The following is a 22,013-nucleotide window of genomic DNA, read 5'->3' on the forward strand; positions in this document are numbered from 1 at the left end:
TTTGGATACGGTCACCCTTCCATCTCTGGCACCGACGCAGACGGTGTATTTAGAAAGGGAGATCCAGGTCGAGGAGGTGATTGCAGCCATCTCCAGACTCAAGCATGGGAAGGCCCCGGGCCCGGACGGCTACACCACACTCTTTTATAAAACATTTTGTACCACGCTGGCGCCCATTCTCGCTAGACTTTTTAACTCTTTTTCTACCCGGGAGCTATTCCGCCTGATCTCCTACAAGCCACAGTGTCGGTCATACCCAAACCGGGAAAAGACCGGACCCAATGCAGCTCGTATTGACCGATCTCCCTCCTAAATGTTGACCTCAAACAGTACACAGGGATTCTTGCAGCCAGACTGGCGCTCCATCTGCCGGGACTGGTAGAACCGGACCAGGCTGGCTTTGTACCTGGATAACACCAAAAGAGTGGTACACATCTTGGAGAAGGCCTCCCGAATCCCTGGGGAGAGAATGCTGTTGTCCGTCGACGCTGAGAAGGCGTTTGACCGGGTGCACTGGCCTTATTTGGAGCGAGTGTTGGAGAGAATGGGTATAGGAGAGAAATTCTGCTCTTTGGTGTTCAACTGCTATAGGTTCCCATCAGCGGTGGTGCGGGTGAACGGTTGTAGCTCCCATAGGTTCACTATCGAGAGAGGCACCAGACAGGACTGCCCGTTGTCCCCGTTACTCTTCGCTCTGGATATGGAACCGTTCGCCCAGAGAATACGCCAGAACCCACGCGCGACCGGCGTAAAGATGGGAGGATATATCCACACGGTCAGCCTTTATGCGGACGATGTGATACTGACCCTAGAAGACCCGAGACGGGCACTCCCCGCGTGCATCAGAGAATTAGAGGCTTTCTCGGCGGTGGCGGGTTTTAGAATGAACATGGGGAAGTCAGTTGCATTAGACATCTCCCTGACAGCTGCCACGAGATCGGAATTGCAGGGGCTCTTTCCCATGCATTGGTCATTGCACCAGGTGCAGTACCTGGGTATCCTGCTGGCGCCCACGCTGCCGGCAACAGTCACCGCTAACTATGCGGCTCTAGGCAAAAAGATCAAGGAGTAACTGGGGAGATGGGGCAAGAGCATGATATCCTGGCTTGGCAGGGTAGCGGCTGTCAAAATGACGATCCTACCCCAGGTTCTATACCTGTTTCGGGCACTACCGCTCCAGGCGCCCAAGGGATGGATCCAACAGACACAGGCGGACCTAGCTCACTTCATCTGGTAAGGCCGCAAACCGAGGATGAAGAGGGTTCTCTCTACGCTGACTCCTGAGTCAAGGGGTCTAGGTATTCCGGACTTACGAAAGTATTTTCAAGCAGCGCAGCTACGGTACCTGGTGGAGTGGAGCAAGTGGGAGTCGGATAAGCACTGGCTGTTCCAGGACCAGGCGGTCGCGGGCCGTCCACTACAGGAGGTGCCCTTCCTGCGCAGGGCACACCGCCCTCCTAACCTTTACGTGTCCTTTGTCACGCAGGCCCCGTTGAAAGTATGGGATGCCACCAACAAGGTCCACGACCTCACCACGTTCCCTTCACTGTTCACACCAATAGTGGACAACCCGGACTTTACACCTGGGACGGAGTCGGGAGCCTTCACACACTGGCGCACGGCCGGATGTAGGGCGCTCTTTCAAATGTATGGTGCAGAAGGGATCCTCCCCTTTCAGAGTCTCAAAGAAGACTTTCAGTTGTACGAGACGGACAGGATGCGCTATTGGCAGGTGCGGCACTGGGCGCTGCAGGCACAGGTGAGAGAGTCGGCTGACAGAAAGTTGCTGCCATACAAAAAATGGTTGGTAACGCGCACCTCAGACGCGAAACTAATCACGGATCTCTATAGGCTGCTGCAGCCTCCCCCTTCCACTTTCATAACCCTGGACGAGAACGATGGAACAGGGAACTGGGAAGGACATTAAGCCATAAAGAATGGGACCAGATTTCGTATTGAGCAAGGCATTCTGCATATCATATAGGACTCACCGAAACATTTACTAAGGTGTCCACATATTGGTATTACACCCCAGAACGGCTACACGAGATGAATCGACATGTTGAAAACACCTGTTGGCGGGCGTATGGGCAGATAGGCACACTTACACATGTTTTATGGCACTGCCCGCTGCTACACTCTTATTGGAAAGAGGTGATTGACGAGATCGATGCACATTTTGAAATAGAGCTACCCCGCCTCCCGGCATACATCCTATTGGGTCTCCCAAACGGTTTAATGTACCCACTGAAATCCCGTAGAGGTAGGCAAATTGCTATAGCACTGGGCTCAGCAGTTCAAAACATCCTAATACACTGGCGCACGACTGTCACCCCCTCCACTATGGTTTGGTTACACAGACTGTGGCATGTCCTGGGCATGGAAAAACTATTCCTCGTGGTGGCTGGGGAGGTGGAACAATTCAAGGAGCTGTGGCAACCATTCCATGCACTGCTAACAACGGAATTTAAAGAGCTCACATGTCCAAGGTACCTAAGATTACTGAGACTAACACCAATGGCGGATCACACTGCTTAATGGTCAACTGACCAGGCATGATCGGTGATGATGGGCGGTGGTAGGGAGACGAAACAGGAGGCAAGCAAGGCACTGGATGGGGTAGGGAGGGACCGGGAGGGGTAGGGGAGGGTGAGGGAGTTGGGGGGGTAGTCTTACAAAATTAGAAGGGGTACAGAGGGATAGCTCTATCTTTGTTTTTTGATCTTTGACGGAGCGTACAAGAGCGAAGCCGAAGGGGCCCTGTTAAAAGAACTTAGGATATCACGCACTCCTTTAGGACTGGCCCCACCGCACATAGCACTGTAACCAGGGCGAGTAGCAATACAGTGAGTGATGTTAATGATCTGTATAATCTTATTTTGAAAGAGCACATGCTCAGTACTTGCTTTACAGAGTTGTACCGTCACTCAGTGCTTAATTTGTGCTGGTGCTTTCCAGTGCTTAGCACCTGCACATATTTATCAGGGCCGATTCTACAAAATACAAGATATCTGCAACTCTGCAGGACATAAATTTCCTCACTGACTCGGCACAGCACATACCGATCAAGACCATCTTAATCGTAATTTATTTACAGCCTGCATGAATCAATCCAATATGCAGATCAGATACGATTGATTCAGTCGTGATGATCACGATGCACATTTTGAATTTGTTTTCTTTAATTAGGCGCAGCCGTTGCCGGTGGGCGGAACACAGATTGGGCAGGGGGCTGGATTTGGATCTGCTGGGGTAGGGCTGTGGGGCGGCACCATGCGTAGATTGTTTTCAAAATTCCTGATTGCTCAGGGCAGGCCTTGGAGTCATCACTGGGTGGTTCACTTCACAGTCGACTTCATACGCATGAAGTGAACTGTGAAATGCGTGAACCACTAAATGACGAGTCCAGGGCCTGCCCTGAGCAATCATGCCTCCGGCACCAGGCACGGGGCACCTGACCTCTACAATGCCAATGACTGGACTGAGCCAGGAGGAGAAGGCTGGAAGAAGGGCAGGGGCTGTGCAGGGCCTTTAACTTTACTTTAACCCAGTTGCAAGCCTAGTCTCCAACTGTGCCATTAAGGACATTGTACTGACTGAGTGACTGAATAGACTGAGTCCACCACATCAGTATCAGGTGATCGATGCTTGAAGGAGCTGGGTGTTTTTCCTGATTTTGCCTGTGCTCCAACGTGCTGCTTCCCTGCTGAGTTGTATCAGTCCTATCTATGGTGTATTCAGTGGGTATGCTGCCACTTTCAGAGTGGACAGGTGGAAAATATGAAAACTCCTCATCACGACATACCACATTTGCATGAGAACTCCCAGAGAGGCTGCTGTGTAGTCACTGCCTGTGCTCAACATACTGCTGCCGGCTGAGCAAAATAACATGTCATGCTCAGGAGGGTACTTGCTGATCTTGCTATCTTGGTGCCCGATGGCAGTTACAGATATGATTGTTGTTTCATGACTTGTATGGAGATGTTTTATCATCTATATTGATAGAGCTTTTTAATGTATCATCAATATTGCTGCCAAGCCATGCCTTCCTTGGACCGGAAACAAGCTTCCTAGGACCGGTTTCTGGCATTCCATCCGTCTTCAGCCAGGCTTGCTTGAATCCAGTGGCAAAGTGAGCAAGACGTGAGTCCCTTGCTCACTTTGCCACTGGATTCAAGCAAGCCTGGCTGAAGACGGCTGTAATGCCAGAAACCGGTCCTAGGAAGCTTGTTTCCGGTCCAGGGAAGGCATGGCTTGGCAGTTCGGGCTGGACTGTTCCCATGAGGCACAGGGTCAGACGGATTTGCATATGGCCATGTCTGAACTGGGGTGGCAGAGTGGGCTAAAGAACGGTGATGGATTAAACCCAGATCTGTTTACTGGGTGTGAGTGTTTGATTGGTTCAGATCCTCCATCCATCACCACCCCCTTTTGTGTCACTTAATTGACAGCAAGCTTACTTCACATAGGGAGCTTGCCCAGGAGGTGGATCTCTGGATCAGCACCAGAGTGTCCAAAAAGGTATCTGGGAGTGACCCAAAGAAGGTTGGTTCAAGTCCCCCATCAGAGTCAGGGGGAGGTCAAAGGTCACACAGACAAGTCCCAGAATTAGGTGGGGGAGAAGGGTTCATATGTCCCTTCTGAGAAAAAAGGGGCCATTCTGGTGGAAGAAAATTGTGAAACTACAATTTTTTCATGTTAAAAGGTTGATATAATCCATGCTATTTACACATCGAAAATGCAGTGTGTAACTGATGTTTAAGAATTTATAACCAACTGAATATGGTATCAAATAGAAACCAGGCCAAATAACTAGTATTTGATTTGCTAAATATTGCTCATCACTTGAGTAATCTATGCTACTTCCAGAATGATATCTTATTGGAATCTGTTACATTTTTATTGCCAATGTTGTGGTCGAGAATATTACAACCTGCTTCGATATTTTGAACCATTGCACAAACTTGCAAACTGTGCTATCAGAAACTCTTGAATCAAAGTTTGAACCAAGTTAAGAACTAGGATATATCAACTGCAATTAGAATTCAACACTGATAATTTTAAAACATGTAAATGAGTAAAGATTTTGTTCATGGTAATACAATAATTTAAATTATTGGCCTTACATAATTAGATCTCCATTGAGAAAAAGTGTGTGAGAATATGGCGGAATCGCTGATTGCAATAGTGATAATAAAGAAATTCCTTTTGTTCACTTTTCAGTGTAGTTGGAATCCTAAGAATGCTAGCCGAGACTCATATGATTTCATATAGAGAGGCTTTCCCCGTGGTTAGTTATTATTTTGTATAGTAAGTATGTTTGCTTATTGTTGAAGTATCATAGTATTTAAATACAAGATAATTCACAAACAACAACAAAAATTAAATTAACCATGGTCTAAGTAAAATGAATGTTTGAGTCCATACAGTCCCAAAAAATCTTTTTATTCTCCAGTTTATACGGTCAAAACATCAAAATTTGCTGACATAATATAATATGTATTATTATAGCTAAAAAGGAAAAAAACTACATTCTAAATCGAGCGGCAGCACGAGGATGTTTACTGTTTCACCTTAATCAAGCATAGCATGTGTTTCTGGGTAATCCAATATGGTTGCAGGAGATAGTTTTCACTTCCGGGACATACTGTGTGGCCAGAGTTTGGTACACATTTCAAACTGACTTAATATTATGCCATGCATTAACATCCAACAGAATTAATAAAAACGCAGGAATGTGTATAAAAAACAAAAAATAAAGTCTCGTTAATACACATTTTTGAAAGAAAACTAAAAGGCTTGGGGGACTCTGGCCGTAGTTGCGGAGCTTTTGGGGCATACCTGCTGTTTGACTGCCTACCTGTGAAGCTCTGCTCTTCCCGCTGTCAGCCTCCCCTGCCGCCGCCCACACCATCACGCGGCCGCTGTTGGGGGAGACTACAGCTCCCAGGACTCTCGGCAGTGACACGCCCACCTGCAATGACTCTCGCGTCCAGAGGCGCTCAAAAGGGAGAGGCCCCTGCGGCGGAGCGGGGGACTCTGGCCGTAGTTGTAGAGCTTTTGGGGCATACCTGCTGTTTGCCTACCTGTGAAGCGCTGCTCTTCCCGCTGTCAGCCTCCCCTGCCGCTGCCCACACTATCACGCGGCCGCTGTTGGGGGAGACTACAGCTCCCACGACCCTCGGCGGTGACACGCCCACCTGCACTGCCTTTCGCGCCCGGAGGCGCTCAAAAGGGAGAGATTCCTGTGGCAGAGCGGGGGATTCTGGCCGTAGTTGTGGAGCTTTTGGGGCATACCTGCTGTTTGACTGCCTACCTGTGAAGCGCTGCTCTTCCCGCTGTCAGCCTCCTCTGCCCACATCATCACGCGGCCGCTGTTGGGGGAGACTACAGCTCCCAGGACCCTCGGCGGTGACACGCCCACCTGCACCGACTCTCGTGCCCGGAGTCGCTCAAAAGGGAGAGATTCCTGCGGCAGAGCGGGGGACTCTGGCCGTAGGTGCGGAGCTTTTGGGGCATACCTGCTGTTTGACTGCCTACCTGTGAAGCGCTGCTCTTCCTGCTGTGAGCCTCCCCTGCCGCCGCCTACACCATCACGCGGCCGCTGTTGGGGGAGACTACAGCTCCCAGGACCCTCGGCGGTGACACACCCACCTGCACTGACTCTTGCGCCCGGAGGCGCTCAAAAGGGAGAGGCCCCTGCGGCGGAGCGGGGGACTCTGGCCGTAGTTGCGGAGCTTTTGGGGCATACCTCCTGTTTGACTGCGTACCTGTGAAGCACTGCTCTTCCCGCTGTCAGCCTCCCCTGCCGCTGCCCACAACATCATGCGGCCGCTGTTGGGGGAGACTACAGCTCCCAGGACCCTCGGCGGTGACACGCCCACCTGCACTGACTCTCGCACCTGGAGGCGCTCAAAAGGGAGAGGCTCCTCCCTTCTCGCGGGACGCGCGTAAGCGGCGCCGGGCGAAGCCCGGGCAAAGGGCGAGCCGTCTGTGGCCATCAGGGGACGGAAGTGGACGGGACGGGCCACCCCCCTTACATCCTCCAAGGACAACCACGTAGTGTGGTCAATATACCAAAGGTACTGTTACTCGGACCAATTTTTGCTTGGCTATTATTGTTCCCATTTCTTCTTTTGGGGCTAGGAGGGAGCGCTCATTAGGCAGGGACTACCCTTCCTTTATTTCTTACCTGTAAAAATGAGCCACACGGGTAAAAAGCAAAAGCCCGCTGCACCTCGTCCCAATACCAGTTTGCAGGCGGCAAGACCACAACCTCTTCCTATTTTAACGACTATTGATAAGATGTTGCAAAAAACTATCGGGGTTGTGGTAACCGCAATAGAAAATACAGAGAGAAGACTATCAATTACTACTACTGTTTCCCTGCCCGAACAAGTGGGGGACTATTCAGCTATTGTAATTAACCCCCCTGATTCAAGCTCCTTCCTTACATCGTCCTTTGCTGAGTTGCCCTGTGCCCAGGCTCCTATAGAGGCCCCTATAGATATAGAGGTTAGCCTGCCTGTTGTGAGTTCTCCCCTTCCCCCGGTAATCACTGTAGTAAATAAACCACGCCCCAGAAGCAAGAAAGCCAGACTATCAAAAAAACTAGGTAAAAGGAGTATGCCTAAACACGACCTTCTAACAGCTACTATTAGTACTTCGCTACCGACTGTGGGTGCACCGGTCTGGGCTACCAACTTGGTCGCTGATCTTCAGGCCCGTATGGAGCAGATTATTGGTACACATATTAAACCTTTGGTATCTAAGATAGATAGACTAGTTTCTACCCATAACAATATGGGTGTAGGGACAACACAGCCCACTAATCCAATGGGGAACCTTGCTTCTAGTGAGCTTGGTGGTACAGCAAAGAATAAACCCAATGATAGGGCAGTAGTGCTATACGGAATAAAAGTACATGAGTTCCATCGGCTTATATTGAGCCTGCACGTGACCCGCTTAGCCCCCCACTTAGCCCCCCACTTAACACTAATACACTTGCTCAAAACCATCAGGTAGTCGGAAATCCTATCCCCACTCCTGATAAAACCAAATCTACGTCTAGTGAGGGAAAAATAGCAAGTGAAAATAGCAAACTAGTGAGGGAGGCATCTGCACACCGAAACATAACCAATAGAAATGTACCATCTAAAGTTATTTCATTGGAGTTGCCTATCATCAATCTCCCCCCTGAATCCCTACCCTATGTCGTAGTACTTACACCGATTTAAAAAACAAGTGTATACAATGGCTCAATGTAAATAGGCCTTTACCTCCAAATGTTTCTGGGGAAATACTTACTGTCAGAAGAATAGAATGGATTGGGAGAGGACCCAAAACAATTGTAGGAGATAGCGTAGTGATACATTTTAGGGACACCTCCGCTGTGGAATACATTTGTAGTATATCTCCCAGTAGACCGAATACTCATATCCGCCCATTCCACTTGTCTTATTTCTACCCAGTTCCTCATTCGAGGTCAACCTATTCTAAAAGTGTCCATTACAGTGAGGGCCATAGGGGTCCCCCATATAGAATGCAACAGGGGCTAACAACTTGGGAGGACACATATCCATATAATTCCTCACTCTCATTGTTAACTCACAGGAATAGGTTCAGTGTATTGGAGGGGGTAGATTGACGCCTAGCGAATGTGAATTCTCCACTAAAAATTGTTACCGGAAAATTTATAACTGTTACTGCACTGGAGGAAAATGACACAACTACTTCCCCCGGAGAAGATACAATACCCCATTCCTTGATTAGGGAGGGAAGTAAAGAAAAGGGGGAACTGGAGTATCAGTTGGGAGCTCGGACTCATATGGGGTATGCTTCTAGTATGGAAATAAAGGATGTATTTAGTGTGGAAATAAGGGATGAGAAAACCCAGTTAAGGACTGCTAGTAGCGATAGCCCCCCTGTAAAAGGAATAGGGAAACCACAAGCTAATGTAGAGGTTGCTGATGGATGTCTAAAAATCCTCTTGTGGAATATAGCTGGGTTGAAAAATAAATTGCTCATACCCGAGTGGGGCTCCTTCATGTCAACACACGACATCTGCCTGATACAGGAAAATTGGGCACTAGAGGAGAGTGTTAGCCCAGGCTGTGCAACCTTCGATATCCTGGCTGTAACTAGGGGTAGAGGCCGCCCATCGGGCGGCCTATCGATTTGGATAGGCACTCATTTGGGCATCCAGGCTACCCAAATACAAACTAATTCTCCAGACGTCCAATGTGTGCTATTATCACCCCAAAACAAGCCTAAAATAGCTATAATAAATATCTTCTCAAGGCCAGTTAGGAACGGGCAGGAGTCAAATACAATCAATGCACTGGATCTTTTTATCCAGGCACTAGACCCCTCAATCACTATAGTCCTCGGAGGTGACTTTAATTGCCAATTCGAGCCTTTGGGCAGTCCTAAGACGGGCGACCAGGATGATGAAGACTCATTTTGGCGCATCCCCAACCCCGTTGGTCCTGCAAATCAAATCTTTTTCCCTTGCAACGTCTCTGCGGGCGTGCAATGGGAGATTGGACCCTGATTGTCCAGGGTCAGTTACGTTCAACAGGACAGATCAAACTTCCATCATTGATTATATTATGATGGAAGCAAAACACTGGGATAGCTTGAAGGAATTTAAAGTCTTACCGAGGCAAGATAATGATCATAATGCCCTTGTCCTAACTCTTAAGCCAGGGACCTTTGGGTTGGCAAACCCAGATCCCAATACCGAGATCTTTCCCCTTATGGTTGCAAACAACAAGCGCAGGGTTAAATGGCCCCACTTCCAGGACTCCCCTAGCTGGCTTGCCAAAATATACCAGATCGCTGTTCCTCGAATTATAGATATGGGTGATCTGGCTCTTAACGGGCAAGCCGTTGAAATTCATAGGCAGTTGGCTGTGGCACTGGGGGATGTGTTTTGCCCAGTAAGTGGAAACAAACAGCGTGGGACTAAGACGCACCCTTGGTTTGACGACACCTGTAAGAATGCAAAAAGGGATCTCCTCACGGCAATTAAATCCAAAGATAGTGTAGGAATTAGGCTATCTAGACTCCTTTATAAAAAGGCAATTATTAGGGGCAAGAGGGAGTGGGAGGAAACAAGGTGGGAGGACTTCAGATCTGCGCTCCTCTCTAAGGACGCCAAGTCGTTTTGGGCCATCGTTAGCTCAGGTGCAAAAGGGGGAGGACAGGCCATTTCCCCGAATATTGCGCCCTCAGTATGGGAGGCACATTTCGGAGCACTTTATAGAAGTTTGGAATGTGACGATTCTTTGTGCCTTGGTCCCAACCATGCACAAGAGCTTAGTATGACAGGGACGCATGATCAGATCCTGGTCCAGGATCTATGGCCCACCCGCCATACCCCACCACAGACCCCCCCACGAGCATCGACTGGTGTGGGCCTCGAGCGTGGGGTCGCGGCTGGACCACCTGGATACTCTGGAGGCGACTCCCCCCGAAATACCAGAGGGTATTACCCAGAAGGAGGTGGAATCTGCCATAGAAAGACTGCCCCCAAACAAAGCTCCGGGCCTTGACAGACTGCCCGGAGACTTGTTTCACTCCCAGCCAGAAATCTGGGCACCTTACCTTGCTACCCTGTTCAATGCGGGCCTTAGGGGGTCTGACCTACCGGACACCTGGTTGGGAGCTGAGATCGTCCCCATTTATAAGAAGGGTTGTCCGCTAACCCCATCAAATTATAGGCCCATTAACCTTATAGACACAACTCAAAAACTAATGGGTAGGATCATATTGGACAGGATACAAGGGTGGATGGAGGAACGTGAAATACTGACTACTCTCCAGGCCGGATTCAGATCTGGCATCTCGACCCTGGACCAAATCTTCAGGCTCCAGGTCCTATTTTGGAAAGCTGCAAGAATAGAGGGTGGCAGCCTCTACCTTGTCTTTGTGGACCTGTGGGCCGCTTTCGACCTTGTGCCCAGGGAAAGATTGTGGAAAGTCCTGGGAGATTTGGGCCTCCCGCCCTATTTACTTAACGTCCTGATTAGATTTCACGCTGGAATCTATGCCCAGGTTAGGTGTGGTAGACATGGGGATCTCTCGGCCCGTTTCCCTGTATCTAGGGGTGTCCGACAGGGGTGCATCCTGGCCCCCATGCTTTTTAGTCTTCTCATCAATGGCCTTGTGGACGCCTTAAATGATGTTAAGGACAATGATGCCCCCTGGTTGGCTACTGGTCGTGTGCCCGCTCTGATGTTCGCGGATGACACTCTGCTGTTATCCAGAACATCAATGGGCATCCAGCGGGTTTTGGACGGGTTTGTAGCATTCTGTGCCTCGCAGGGATTGGAGGTCAACCTGGAAAAAACAAGTTTATGATCTTCAATCCCCCGAGGCACACCCGTCCAAACCCTGCCCTCCACAGCATCCCCCTGGAACGGGTCAAAACTTTTGTCTACCTTGGCATCACTCTGACAGAAGATTTTGAATGGGGCCATCAAATTTCTAAATCTGCCCTTAGACTTTCACAGATAGCAGGTGGTATAGGTAAACTCCATAAATCATCAGATTTCAAACCTGTTGCTCCTGTCCTTGAGATCTATGGACTCCAGGCCATGACAGCAGCTATGTATGGCGCTGAACTCTGGGGGGACATAAGAACACATCGAGCCTCCTAAGGGTTGAACAGTCCTTTATGAGGAATCTGGTGGGCCTACCACAAAGCACACCACTTATACCCTTGCGACTTGATCTGGGCCTCGAGTCCATTAAGGAACTGGTAGCTGCACGGCCCTTGCTCTACTGGAGAACGTTCTGGTCTGTACCGGAGCTGTCAGCCTACAGAGCAGAATTTTTGGAGATCTGGGGATAAATAAAAAATAAAAACATTCCTTGGTTATCCCACATCAAGGCTCTTTCCATCTACGTAGGGTTGCCCCAGCTATGGGAGACTCCTGAGCTGAGATGCCCAAGGATACCTAGGTCACAGTTGCTAACCTTGGTGAGACACCAAAACCTTCTTGCTCTACAACGCTCAACAACCCTGGGTAGGCTGTCCGCCGAGTTTCTGCTAGTAAAAATTGATCCTCGGAGGGAGGAATTCCTAGATCTAGTGCAACCCCCTCTCGCGAGGAAACTATACACTCAACTGAGGCATGGTTGCCTGCCTATCAGGGCATTCACTTCGAAATGGGCCAAAACAGAAAGAGGAACCTACCCAGCTTGTAAATGCACCCGAGAAGATGTTGTCCATGTTATGTTTTTTTGCCCAGCGTATAGTAAAATATGAAAATGTTGGCTAATCCCATTATGTAGAAATTTGGGACTTAGGCAATGAGTGCAGACATGTAGAGTTTTAACGTACGACACCTCCCCCCTATTGTCTTCGCTGTTTCCCGTTTCCTACATGTTATGTGGCGTAGAAGGAAAGGTTTTCTTTAAGGTTAACAGAAGCATTCTGGATCAATTGACCTTCTTTATAAAATACTTTTATCAGATTTGTCTTTTGATAACTTACTGTTTAATAACTTTTTATCTTTAATATCAACTCCTCATATTTATTGTTTTTATTACTGTGCTTTGTATGTATTTTATCTGCACTTTTATGGTCTACGACCGAAATAAAGTTATCAAATTAAAAGGCTTAGCTCATTAATGGAATTTTAAACAAAAATGTTTTTTATCTCTTAATTTTTAGGCACGCCTGTACCATGGGTTTAAAAAATGTGAACCTCTTCAATTACAAACACATTTGAGCTGAGTTTGTTTCTAGGATATATGAGAAAATGTGGAAATACTTTAATTATTTCAATGAAGTAGCCATGATACTAATATTTGTATGGGTCTTGCTTTAACAAAATTCATGGTCTTATAATTGGAAGGACAACCAATAAGAAAAGGAATTCTGTACATCACTTCCGTAATGTTTTATGGGCTTTAATTTTGCAAATTCAAAAACTATGGTGCCTCTGATACATATACGACTGCTGTATAACTCATGAAAAGGTTGATCAGATGTGCACAAACGATAGCAGTGCAATCTGTTACCTAAACATCAGTTGGTGGATGGAAATGGAATTGTGCAAAATGTCCCAGACATTTTGAATTAAAGCAGATCAAGATGTATAAGAAATAAAAAGCATATATTTTATATTGAATTCTTGCCTTTGGAGACTGTGGTGAAGTCTGTTGCAGCCAGGGACTCCATGTCCCAATATCCAGGCGAGGAGGAGGAGCCTGCACCCAGCTGACCCATGCCGCGTGTCGTAAAGGCTCTGATCATCTCCTGTGTTGTGGGATGCTATTCTTGCCTTTGGACACTGCGGTGAGGTGTGTTGCAGCAGGGACTCTCTGTCCCAATATCCAGGTGAGGAGGAGGAGCCTTCATCCAGCTGACCTGCGTGACACGCCCGGTCCATGGGCGACCCGTCGACGCCAATCGGAGACCAGAGGAGGCTGGGCTGGGCCCCCCTCTTGGTTTTCTTTTCTCTGTTTTTGGGACTCAGGTGACTGGCCGTTGGTCAACCTTTGTCATCCCTTGTCATACTCATCGCCATCGCCTAAAATCGTTTTGAGAGTAGGAGCTTCTTCAGCACTTTTGGGGAAGGTTGCATAAGGGTTGGGACTATCAACTGGAGCGCCCGGGTCTTGGGCTCATAGTAGGCATTCTCGTACAGATAAGAGGTCTTTTTACTCGTTTTAGAAGCGTGTTGGGCTCTGTATGTGAATTGGTTGGAGCAGTGGCCTGAGCCTTCTTGCCCTCATTCCTGTCTCCCTGTTAACATCGTTCAGTGCTGCTGGATACATCCCCTTTGGTCCATTGCCACCCCTGTGGCCACCTTTTATTGTGGGAACTACCAAATTCCTCATCTACACAGCTCGTCAGACAAAGTTGGACTATTTTCCAGGGACGCCTGGGTTGTTATAATGGGGAGAGATAGGCATGTGTTACCCCCTGCCAAGGAGTATGTGAATACTGGGTCTACTATGAATGCTTTCTTGCAACGAGCCATTGTGGTCCTGGATAAGGAAATTGAGCCGGCCACTCGGCGACTATCTCGATACCCCGTAACTTTCCCCACCCAGTATTCTTCATTACCCTCACGACCAGCATATTTGGAACAAGTTTCCCCTGCGGGCCCAGTAGAAGTGGCACTGGTCTTGACTGAGGGTGCTTGCTTGTTCTCCCCGACTCCCCTTCGACATGTCAGCGCTCAGCCACCAGCGCCTCAGACATTGTACGTAGCCCCTGGGGCAGGCCCTGGAGTGGGGATGAGAGCAAGAGCAAAAGGAAGTGCCCTTCGATTGGGGGTCATGTGAAGCGATGAAAGAGTATCACTTTGCACCTTAATCCCTCAGATTCCCCAGCCGAGCCCAGCCTGGACATGACGGTTTTGCTCGAAGCTCTTAAGGTTGCCCTGCTATCAGCCTTGGATCTTAAACTAGACCTCATTTCACACCGTTTCCCGCAATTGGTAATGATTTGAACAAGTTAACTGCTTTACTACACGGTGACCACACATTACCACTTATTTGTCCCCAGCCCCAACAGTCCTGACTCTTAGTACTCGCTGTAACGGGCAGGAGCTTGGCCCCAGGTCCTTACCTAAGTCAGTGTCTGAGGTGTAATCTCAGTGCATATGCCATCCAGTGCCTTCAGCATGCTCATCTACATGGGCTCCATCACTGAACAGGACATTACCATTAGCACTGGCAGCTACTCATAATGATGGGGGTGCCTCACATCTTAAGCAGCACCAGAACCCAGGATCTGAAGCAGGCGGTTCAAACAGGATGTCTGACAGAAGGCTGGGTGGGATGCATTTAGGAGAATCTAGTAATTCTACCCAGAGATTGTGTACTATACACCTGCCACCAGAGTCGACACTACTCATAGTGGTTTTAGCTAACATCCCTCGACTTGCCCCGGGTGCAAAGGAAGATTTTGACCAACTGAAGAACAAAGTTGTGCATTGGTTAAACCTAAATATTGCCTCAAGGTTGTGGGTGAAAAATCACATCATAATGCTCCGTAGAACATCATGGGTGGGCAGTGCCAAGAAAAACTGGGTTGGAGACTGGGTAATTATCAACTTTAATACCTCTTTTTTGGTAAAGAGCATCTTAAGTTCGGCAACGCAGTTCAACCACAGGGGTCGTAACTCGGCCATTGTGGCACTCCCACTGGGTTAGTTATACAGGCCTTTGATCTACCCACAGCCTCTATTTGGAAATACCCTGGGGCCGTCCTCGGATGTAGGTTTCAGGAGCCAGCAGGAGGTAATTCCAGGTATAAATACATCTAATGGGTTTGCGCCCCTCAGCTCATTAGAATGTTGCGATTGACTGGATGTTGATCTGCCCGAATCAGATGCCCCTTCATTACAGTGTTTGGTTGGGCCATTGGGTTCAGGCAATCAAGACTGTAAGGGGTGCAAGTTTATTTCCTGGAACATCGCAGGGCTTGCAAGAAAGTTTGACGACCCAGATTGGGTGCTTTTTTTGTAAGAGGCTTCAATGCAATTTGCCTTCAGGAGACATGGGCTGTTGAAAATAGATTTTACTTGGAAGGTAATAAAACCCTCATTGTACCAGCTACTCCCTCTGTTGCAGAAAGAGCTAAGGGGGGTTTGGTAACTTTTGTCTCTTTAGCAGTCCTAGGTAACTCCGTTATGCTGCCAAATTTTTCTCTTATTTTACAGATGACGTCATTATCCAGTGGGACAAGCAGGTTATTGCTTTTAAAGGTTTACAGCGCGGTAGCCTACCTGACCAAAGCATGCCATATTACACAGTTGGGCTCTTTCCTGAGGAACATGACCCAGAGTAGGCAGAACTATTCTAATGTCCTTATTGCAGGAGATTTTAATGTTCATATGTGATCTCAGGCGTGGGGGGGGGGGGTCAAGATATGGGATGTGCATGCCAGGCCAGCTCTACATACTGCATACAGGTCACAGTCTTCTGGCCTGGTACTATGGCCTGAGGTACTAGTATCACAGCTGAAGGCAATGATTACATAGGTGGATCAGGGATCTGGCATAAGATGGGTATGTGACCGTGACAATGCTCAAACTAAAGCATAATTAAGATACATTTTCTAGCCCAGCCTGAAGAAGGGTTTCCAACCCTGGGTCTGATTCTGATGGGGCAGGAAGGGCTCTGACCGTTGATTGGAGCCCTTCTGCCCGCATCTGAATGTGCCATTCGGTTTCCTTTCTGACCAAGCCATTCCAATGGACATGGTTGGAAAGGAAACCGACTCAGTTATCCGGATAGCTTCCGACAGGGCCCAAGAGCCTGTCCGCCATCCAGAAATCCTTTAGTACTCCTCAGGCTGGCTCTTTCCTGCCGAGGGCGTAGGATGGCAGTTTCCCACTGCCGTTTTGTGCCTGCCTTTCTGACACAAAAAGGCAGATGGAAACTGTTTTTGAAGGCCCTCAGTATGGCCCCCATGGGTGCGGGCCACCTTGGGGTGCCTGCCACAGGGTGCAGGGATGAACTGCACCTCTGCAGTTAAAAATGCAAGCATGCATTCTGTTTGGAATGCATGCTCCCATTGTTAAGTATAGGATTGCGATTGTTCTGTCGACTCCTACTTGCAGATCTGGAACCGACGACAATAGGTCGTTCGGTTCCAGTACCTGTTCGATGTCTGACGAACTCTGGTCCGTCCGACATCGGAATCGTCCCCCAAGTTGTAAAGGAGGGAGATCAAGGAACATAATGAAGGTTATTGTTTATATTGCCAGGGCAATGTATCAATAAATCTAAAATCTATTTTACATGAAAGTTAAATGAGAGTACTTTGGTGACCTTTTGAACCCACGTCAATGGTATCATCATGAAATAAAAAGATACTGTGTATAATGATGTAAACCTTTCACGCTAAATTAGAATACAACATTCTTGGAATCTTCCTAAAGGTTATGAAGTCCTTTTTTCAATCATAAGTATAAATAAGTATTTTTCCTGCAAAAACATTGGCCAGCAAACTTAAAAGTATATTACATTTGAATTTACCATACCATGTATTCGACTGCTGGGATTACAAATCCCTATGGAAAATGGTTTCTGCAAAAAGGCTGTTTAATTGCTACTTACAAATAAAATATGTTATATTTCTTTTGTTCTTAGATCTCCCTATGTAACAGCCTGCTTTTCAAGATTCATTCAATAGGGATCATACTAATTGCTTCGGCGACCCTCCCTCAATTTCTGCCATGTGATGACACCAACAACTCCACCCTTGTGAACTGCCGGAACAGGAATTTAAAAATTATTCCATCCATTAAATCTCAAAATGTGAGGAAGCTGGACCTTAGTTGTAACCACCTTGAACATATAGCTAATTACTCTTTATCAGGGATTCCCAATCTTCTGTCTCTCAATTTAAGTTGGAACTGTGCACCTGGTAAAGTGCGAGCTGAAGGCGAAACATGCGAATTGACAATCGAGCGCAATGCTTTAACTGGACTCTGTTATTTAGAGAATCTAACACTTGCAGGTAATAGCTTGACTGAGGTGCCTTGGCTGCCTCCTAGCTTAAAACTGTTGGATTTGGAAATGAACAATATAGTTATGTTGGGATTTCACAATATATCCGGCTTAGTTAATCTTAGACAGCTCTATCTTGGCATGAACTGCTTCTATCGGAACCCATGTAACTCTTCATTTACTTTCTTGAAGGACACGTTCAAAGATGCAAAATCTTTGAGAAAATTATCATTGAAATTTAACAACCTTACAAGTGTTCCTTTAGGCCTTCCACCTAATCTGCTCTATCTCGACATTTCAGAAAACCAAATAGCTGAAGTAAAGCACTCTGACTTTGACAATCTTACCAAACTGGAATACCTGGATCTGCAATGGAACTGCCAACGATGTGACCATGCTTCACAACCTTGTTTTCCATGTGCTAACAACTCTGCCCTTCAGATACACCCTGATGCATTCAATCACCTCCAAAACCTTCGTGCTTTGATTCTCAGAGGTAACTCTCTGCACAAAATCAAGACTCTTTGTTTGTGCCTTTAACCAACCTAAGATCATTGGATGTATCCGACAACTTTCTGGCATATGATATTGCAAATGGGACATTTTTCTCCAAGCTTAGTAAAGTCACAAGTTTGCGTCTGAACTATAACTTTGTGCCTGGAGTGGTATTTACAAAATTGAGGCTCTCTCCAGCCTTTGCACATATGCGCTCACTAAGATACCTTTATCTCGATGGATACTTATTTGGGCAATTGGATAAAGAAGGAATAAAACCTCTCCTGAGGCTCCGAGATCTACAAATGATAACCTTCAGAACTAACCTCATTGACCAAGTAAACTTGACTCTCTTCGCTAACGTCTCAAGCCTGAAGTTCATTGATTTGTCTCGAAATATTTTAACACTTGCCGAACTATGTGAGAGAACCCAATGCTACACAGAAACCTCGCCACTAAGCCTGTCGCATGAAATAACTTTTTCTGAATACTATCCTCACTGGAGGTATTCAACGGGAGGTAGGGACACCCTTCAACACCATAATTACTATTTTAACTTTCCATCCTGCAGAAACTACAGCAGGTCGCTTGACTTGTCCTTCAATAACATCAAAGAAATTGAATCAGAGTTCTTCAAAGGTCTGGACGATATCCAGTGCCTTAATCTTAGCTGTAATTTCATCAACCAACGATTAAATGGGAGTCAATTTTTACATCTAAAGTCACTGAAGCTTTTGGATCTTGCAAATAATAGAATTGACTCTTCCCATAATCATTCTTTCACTGAGATTCCACATTTGGAGATACTGTACCTCAATTATAACGAATTCCAATTCATGATAAACGATTTTTTTCATAGTTTTGATTTCATTGAAAATCTGAATTCCCTTAAATTTTTAAGCCTTTCTTTCAACACCATAGGCATCAGGATATCTACAGAGCTAAGGAGTAATTCACTTAAGGTCTTAGTATTCAGATATAACAGGTTGGACATAATGTGGAAGGGAGGGACATATACCTACCTGAATTTATTTACAAACCTTCATCAATTGGAAGTCTTGGATATTTCTCTAAACAAACTACAGACTGTGCCATACACAGTCATTGACAATCTCCCTAAATGTTTGAAAAAGTTATACATCGCATTTAATGAAATCACTTTTTTCCACTGGAAAAACATAAGCTCCCTTGTCAGCTTGACCACTCTGGATCTTAGTCATAACTTCCTGACATTTTTGCCAAAAGAACCAGTTTATTGTGGAAGCAATTTCACATTTCTAAGTTTGGAATCCAATAACATTCACACCCTGAACCAGGAATTCTTCTCTGCTTGCAGTACCTTGAAATATTTGATTCTTAAAAACAATCGTATCAAGTTGATAAATGAAAACAGTTTTCCAGAAACACTCCTTTCAAATTTACAATACCTTGATGTGAGTGGAAATCCATTTAGGTGCACATGTGATGTCCACTGGTTCATTAGGTTTTCTAAATCTGCCAAACTCAAATTGAAGCATGCCTCTACTGGTTTGGTTTGTGATTTGCCAGAGTCAAAACAAGGGCAGAGTTTGTATTCCATTGACCCTCGATCATGCCAGGACATATATGGTAACCTGGCATTCATTTCCACAGCTTCAATTGTAGCATTTTTCATGCTTTTTCCAATACTAAAGAAACTGTTTTGGTGGGACATCTGGTACAGCACCAGAATACTCAAGGCAACATTTAGAAAAGAAAGTAATTCTGTAAAAAATCCAGATGGTAGTCAATATGATGCATTCATTGTGTTTGATACTCAAAAGTATGCTATTGTTGATTGGGTGTACAATGAACTTTTGTCACACCTGGAGGGGAAAAAAAGGAAACATTTTAAACTCTGCTTAGAAGAAAGGGACTGGGTTGCTGGCAAATCCAGAATTGAAAATCTCTGTGATGCTGTTTATAAGAGCAAGAAGACCATCTTTGTTCTTGATGCTAATGGATTTGAATGTGGGCTCCTAAGACATACCTTCTTTATGGCACAACAGAGGCTGCTCGATGAGAAGATGGATGTAGCTATTCTTGTGCTGTTAGATAAAGGGATCAAGATGTCTAAATATTTACTTTCCCGTAAAAGAGTGTGCAAGAAGTCGATCCTTCACTGGCCATGTAATCCAAAAGGTCAGCCATATTTTTGGCACTCCTTGCGTGTCCTGCTAACAGATGATAGCAAGCAATGGTATGACTCTAAGTTAAGAAAAAGCATTGATGGTTAGACTCAATTAAAATATCATGGGTTTTTGGTGTTTCTAGAAACATTTAACATTATCTGTTGCATGTGTCTAAATATGACTTATCTTTATCTTTCGGAATGGTGCAGTGATTGCAGTGAAATTTAAGTGTTTGGATTCTGATATGCCAAAAATGACATTTACATGAGTTCCTTATCAGTGTGTCAGTTCTTTAGGTGTGTCACCATATTGAGTTGATAGTATTGATTTATAAGAATATAAATGTACTATTTTTACCTCCAAATCTTATTACTTGGACTATACATACATTGTCAAGGTACATAGATGTGGGGTTAGGCATAATAAATCAATACTTACCTATATATCCTTACATTGATTATACTGTGGTAGCTGATATTGAGCAGTCAGTATTCTTGTAGAGAGGTACTTTTCACCTCGATTTTCTGACATACACCTGGTTAATAGTACCTTTGTTGCAGGGATTCTGCCCAGGAGCAGAACTATGTGTGGGACTATAGAATAAAGATAAAACAATATCCCAAAAGGTATAAATGTAAAGACAATTTATATCGCATGCACAAGGCATTACATAGATCAGAGAAAGGAGACACTTATTCAAATGATTTTGAAAAAATACTTTTTTTGTAATTTTGATATTCAGGCAGAGAAGGCAAAATTCATGTAGGAATAGTTATGTACAGCACACAAAGTAATTGAGGTGACAACCGGAAAAAACTTGGTGCACAATATGTACAAGTGATGTGTGGCAACTCAAGTGAAAGAGTGAACAGCGGCGGACGGCGCAAGGTGAACAAAGTGAAATATTTACAGTGAATAGCTCAAAAAGTGACATGAAATCAGTGACTTTCTATAGTACAATTCGCAATTTCAAATGGAGTCAAAACAGAATGCGCCTGTAATTTGCGCTGTGAGGTCTATAGAATGTCAGCATGTAGGGGCTGAATCACCATACCCCATCGGCTTCTATGGGCTGGAGTCTGACTAGCTCCTAGTGCCTCACTTGCCCTCCTAACCTTTCAAGAGAGACATGCAATTCGGCACCCCAGAACACAACACTCCTCACCCTCTCTGGATCCCGATAGCAGATCTGCCCCTTTCATTCTCTCACTTGTACTTGTCCACAATAAATAGAAAAGAGACACAAGGAAAGTTTATAATGTTTATTTAAACTATTGTTGCACTACAACTAGCAAACAAATACAGGTCAGTCATGACTTTAGCTTAGCTACTAAACTGTATACAATAAAGAAACATGTCATATTATCTAACAGATTTGCCTAAATTCACCCCCACTACGAAAGCTTAAATGACTATAGATTATAGGTCTCTGGGCTTAGCAGAGGACCCCAAAATGTAGCATTCATAGATAGTTGTTCTACATCCCAGCTGACGCAGCTCTCTTGTCTCAGGACCTTTGCGCTGTCTGCCAGTCTCCCTTCTCGGTGTGTTTAGAACTACATGTCCCAGGTTATATGACATAACGTGTTTTCAAAAACAGCTTCTTGGTGTCTCTATTATGCCTTGGTGCTAGTATACAACCACAGAGACTAACAAAGAGCAGTATTGTTTGACTTTGACTAGGATGTGCAGACTAAATCCATGGAAAAGGTCAAAATACAAAAACATGTGCCAACTGTAAGTGAAAATATAATTTGTCACAAAACCAAGATTGTGCTTTGGTAACATGTGCAAAGCAGAAGCGGCCTACAACGTGCATAGTTAGGCTAACATGGGGAAATAACAATGTCCATGTGGTGGTCCTGTGATAAATCTCTATAAACATTT

At 45.9% G+C, this 22,013-nt stretch overlaps 1 pseudogene across 1 annotated transcript in view; it reads left to right on the plus strand.

Moving 5' to 3' along the window:
• LOC147692550 (toll-like receptor 7 pseudogene) overlaps positions 1-20,383 on the plus strand; it is a 43,846-nt pseudogene extending 23,463 nt beyond the window's left edge. Inside the window, exon 2 of the transcript XR_015300046.1 lies at positions 17,122-20,383. The product of XR_015300046.1 is annotated as a toll-like receptor 7 pseudogene (transcript). The remainder of the gene's footprint in view (positions 1-17,121) is intronic.
• Positions 20,384-22,013: the final 1,630 nt, after the last annotated feature.

Source organism: Lissotriton vulgaris, chromosome 9 (assembly GCF_964263255.1).
Source record: "Lissotriton vulgaris chromosome 9, aLisVul1.2, whole genome shotgun sequence".
NCBI classification, from domain to species: domain Eukaryota; kingdom Metazoa; phylum Chordata; class Amphibia; order Caudata; family Salamandridae; genus Lissotriton; species Lissotriton vulgaris.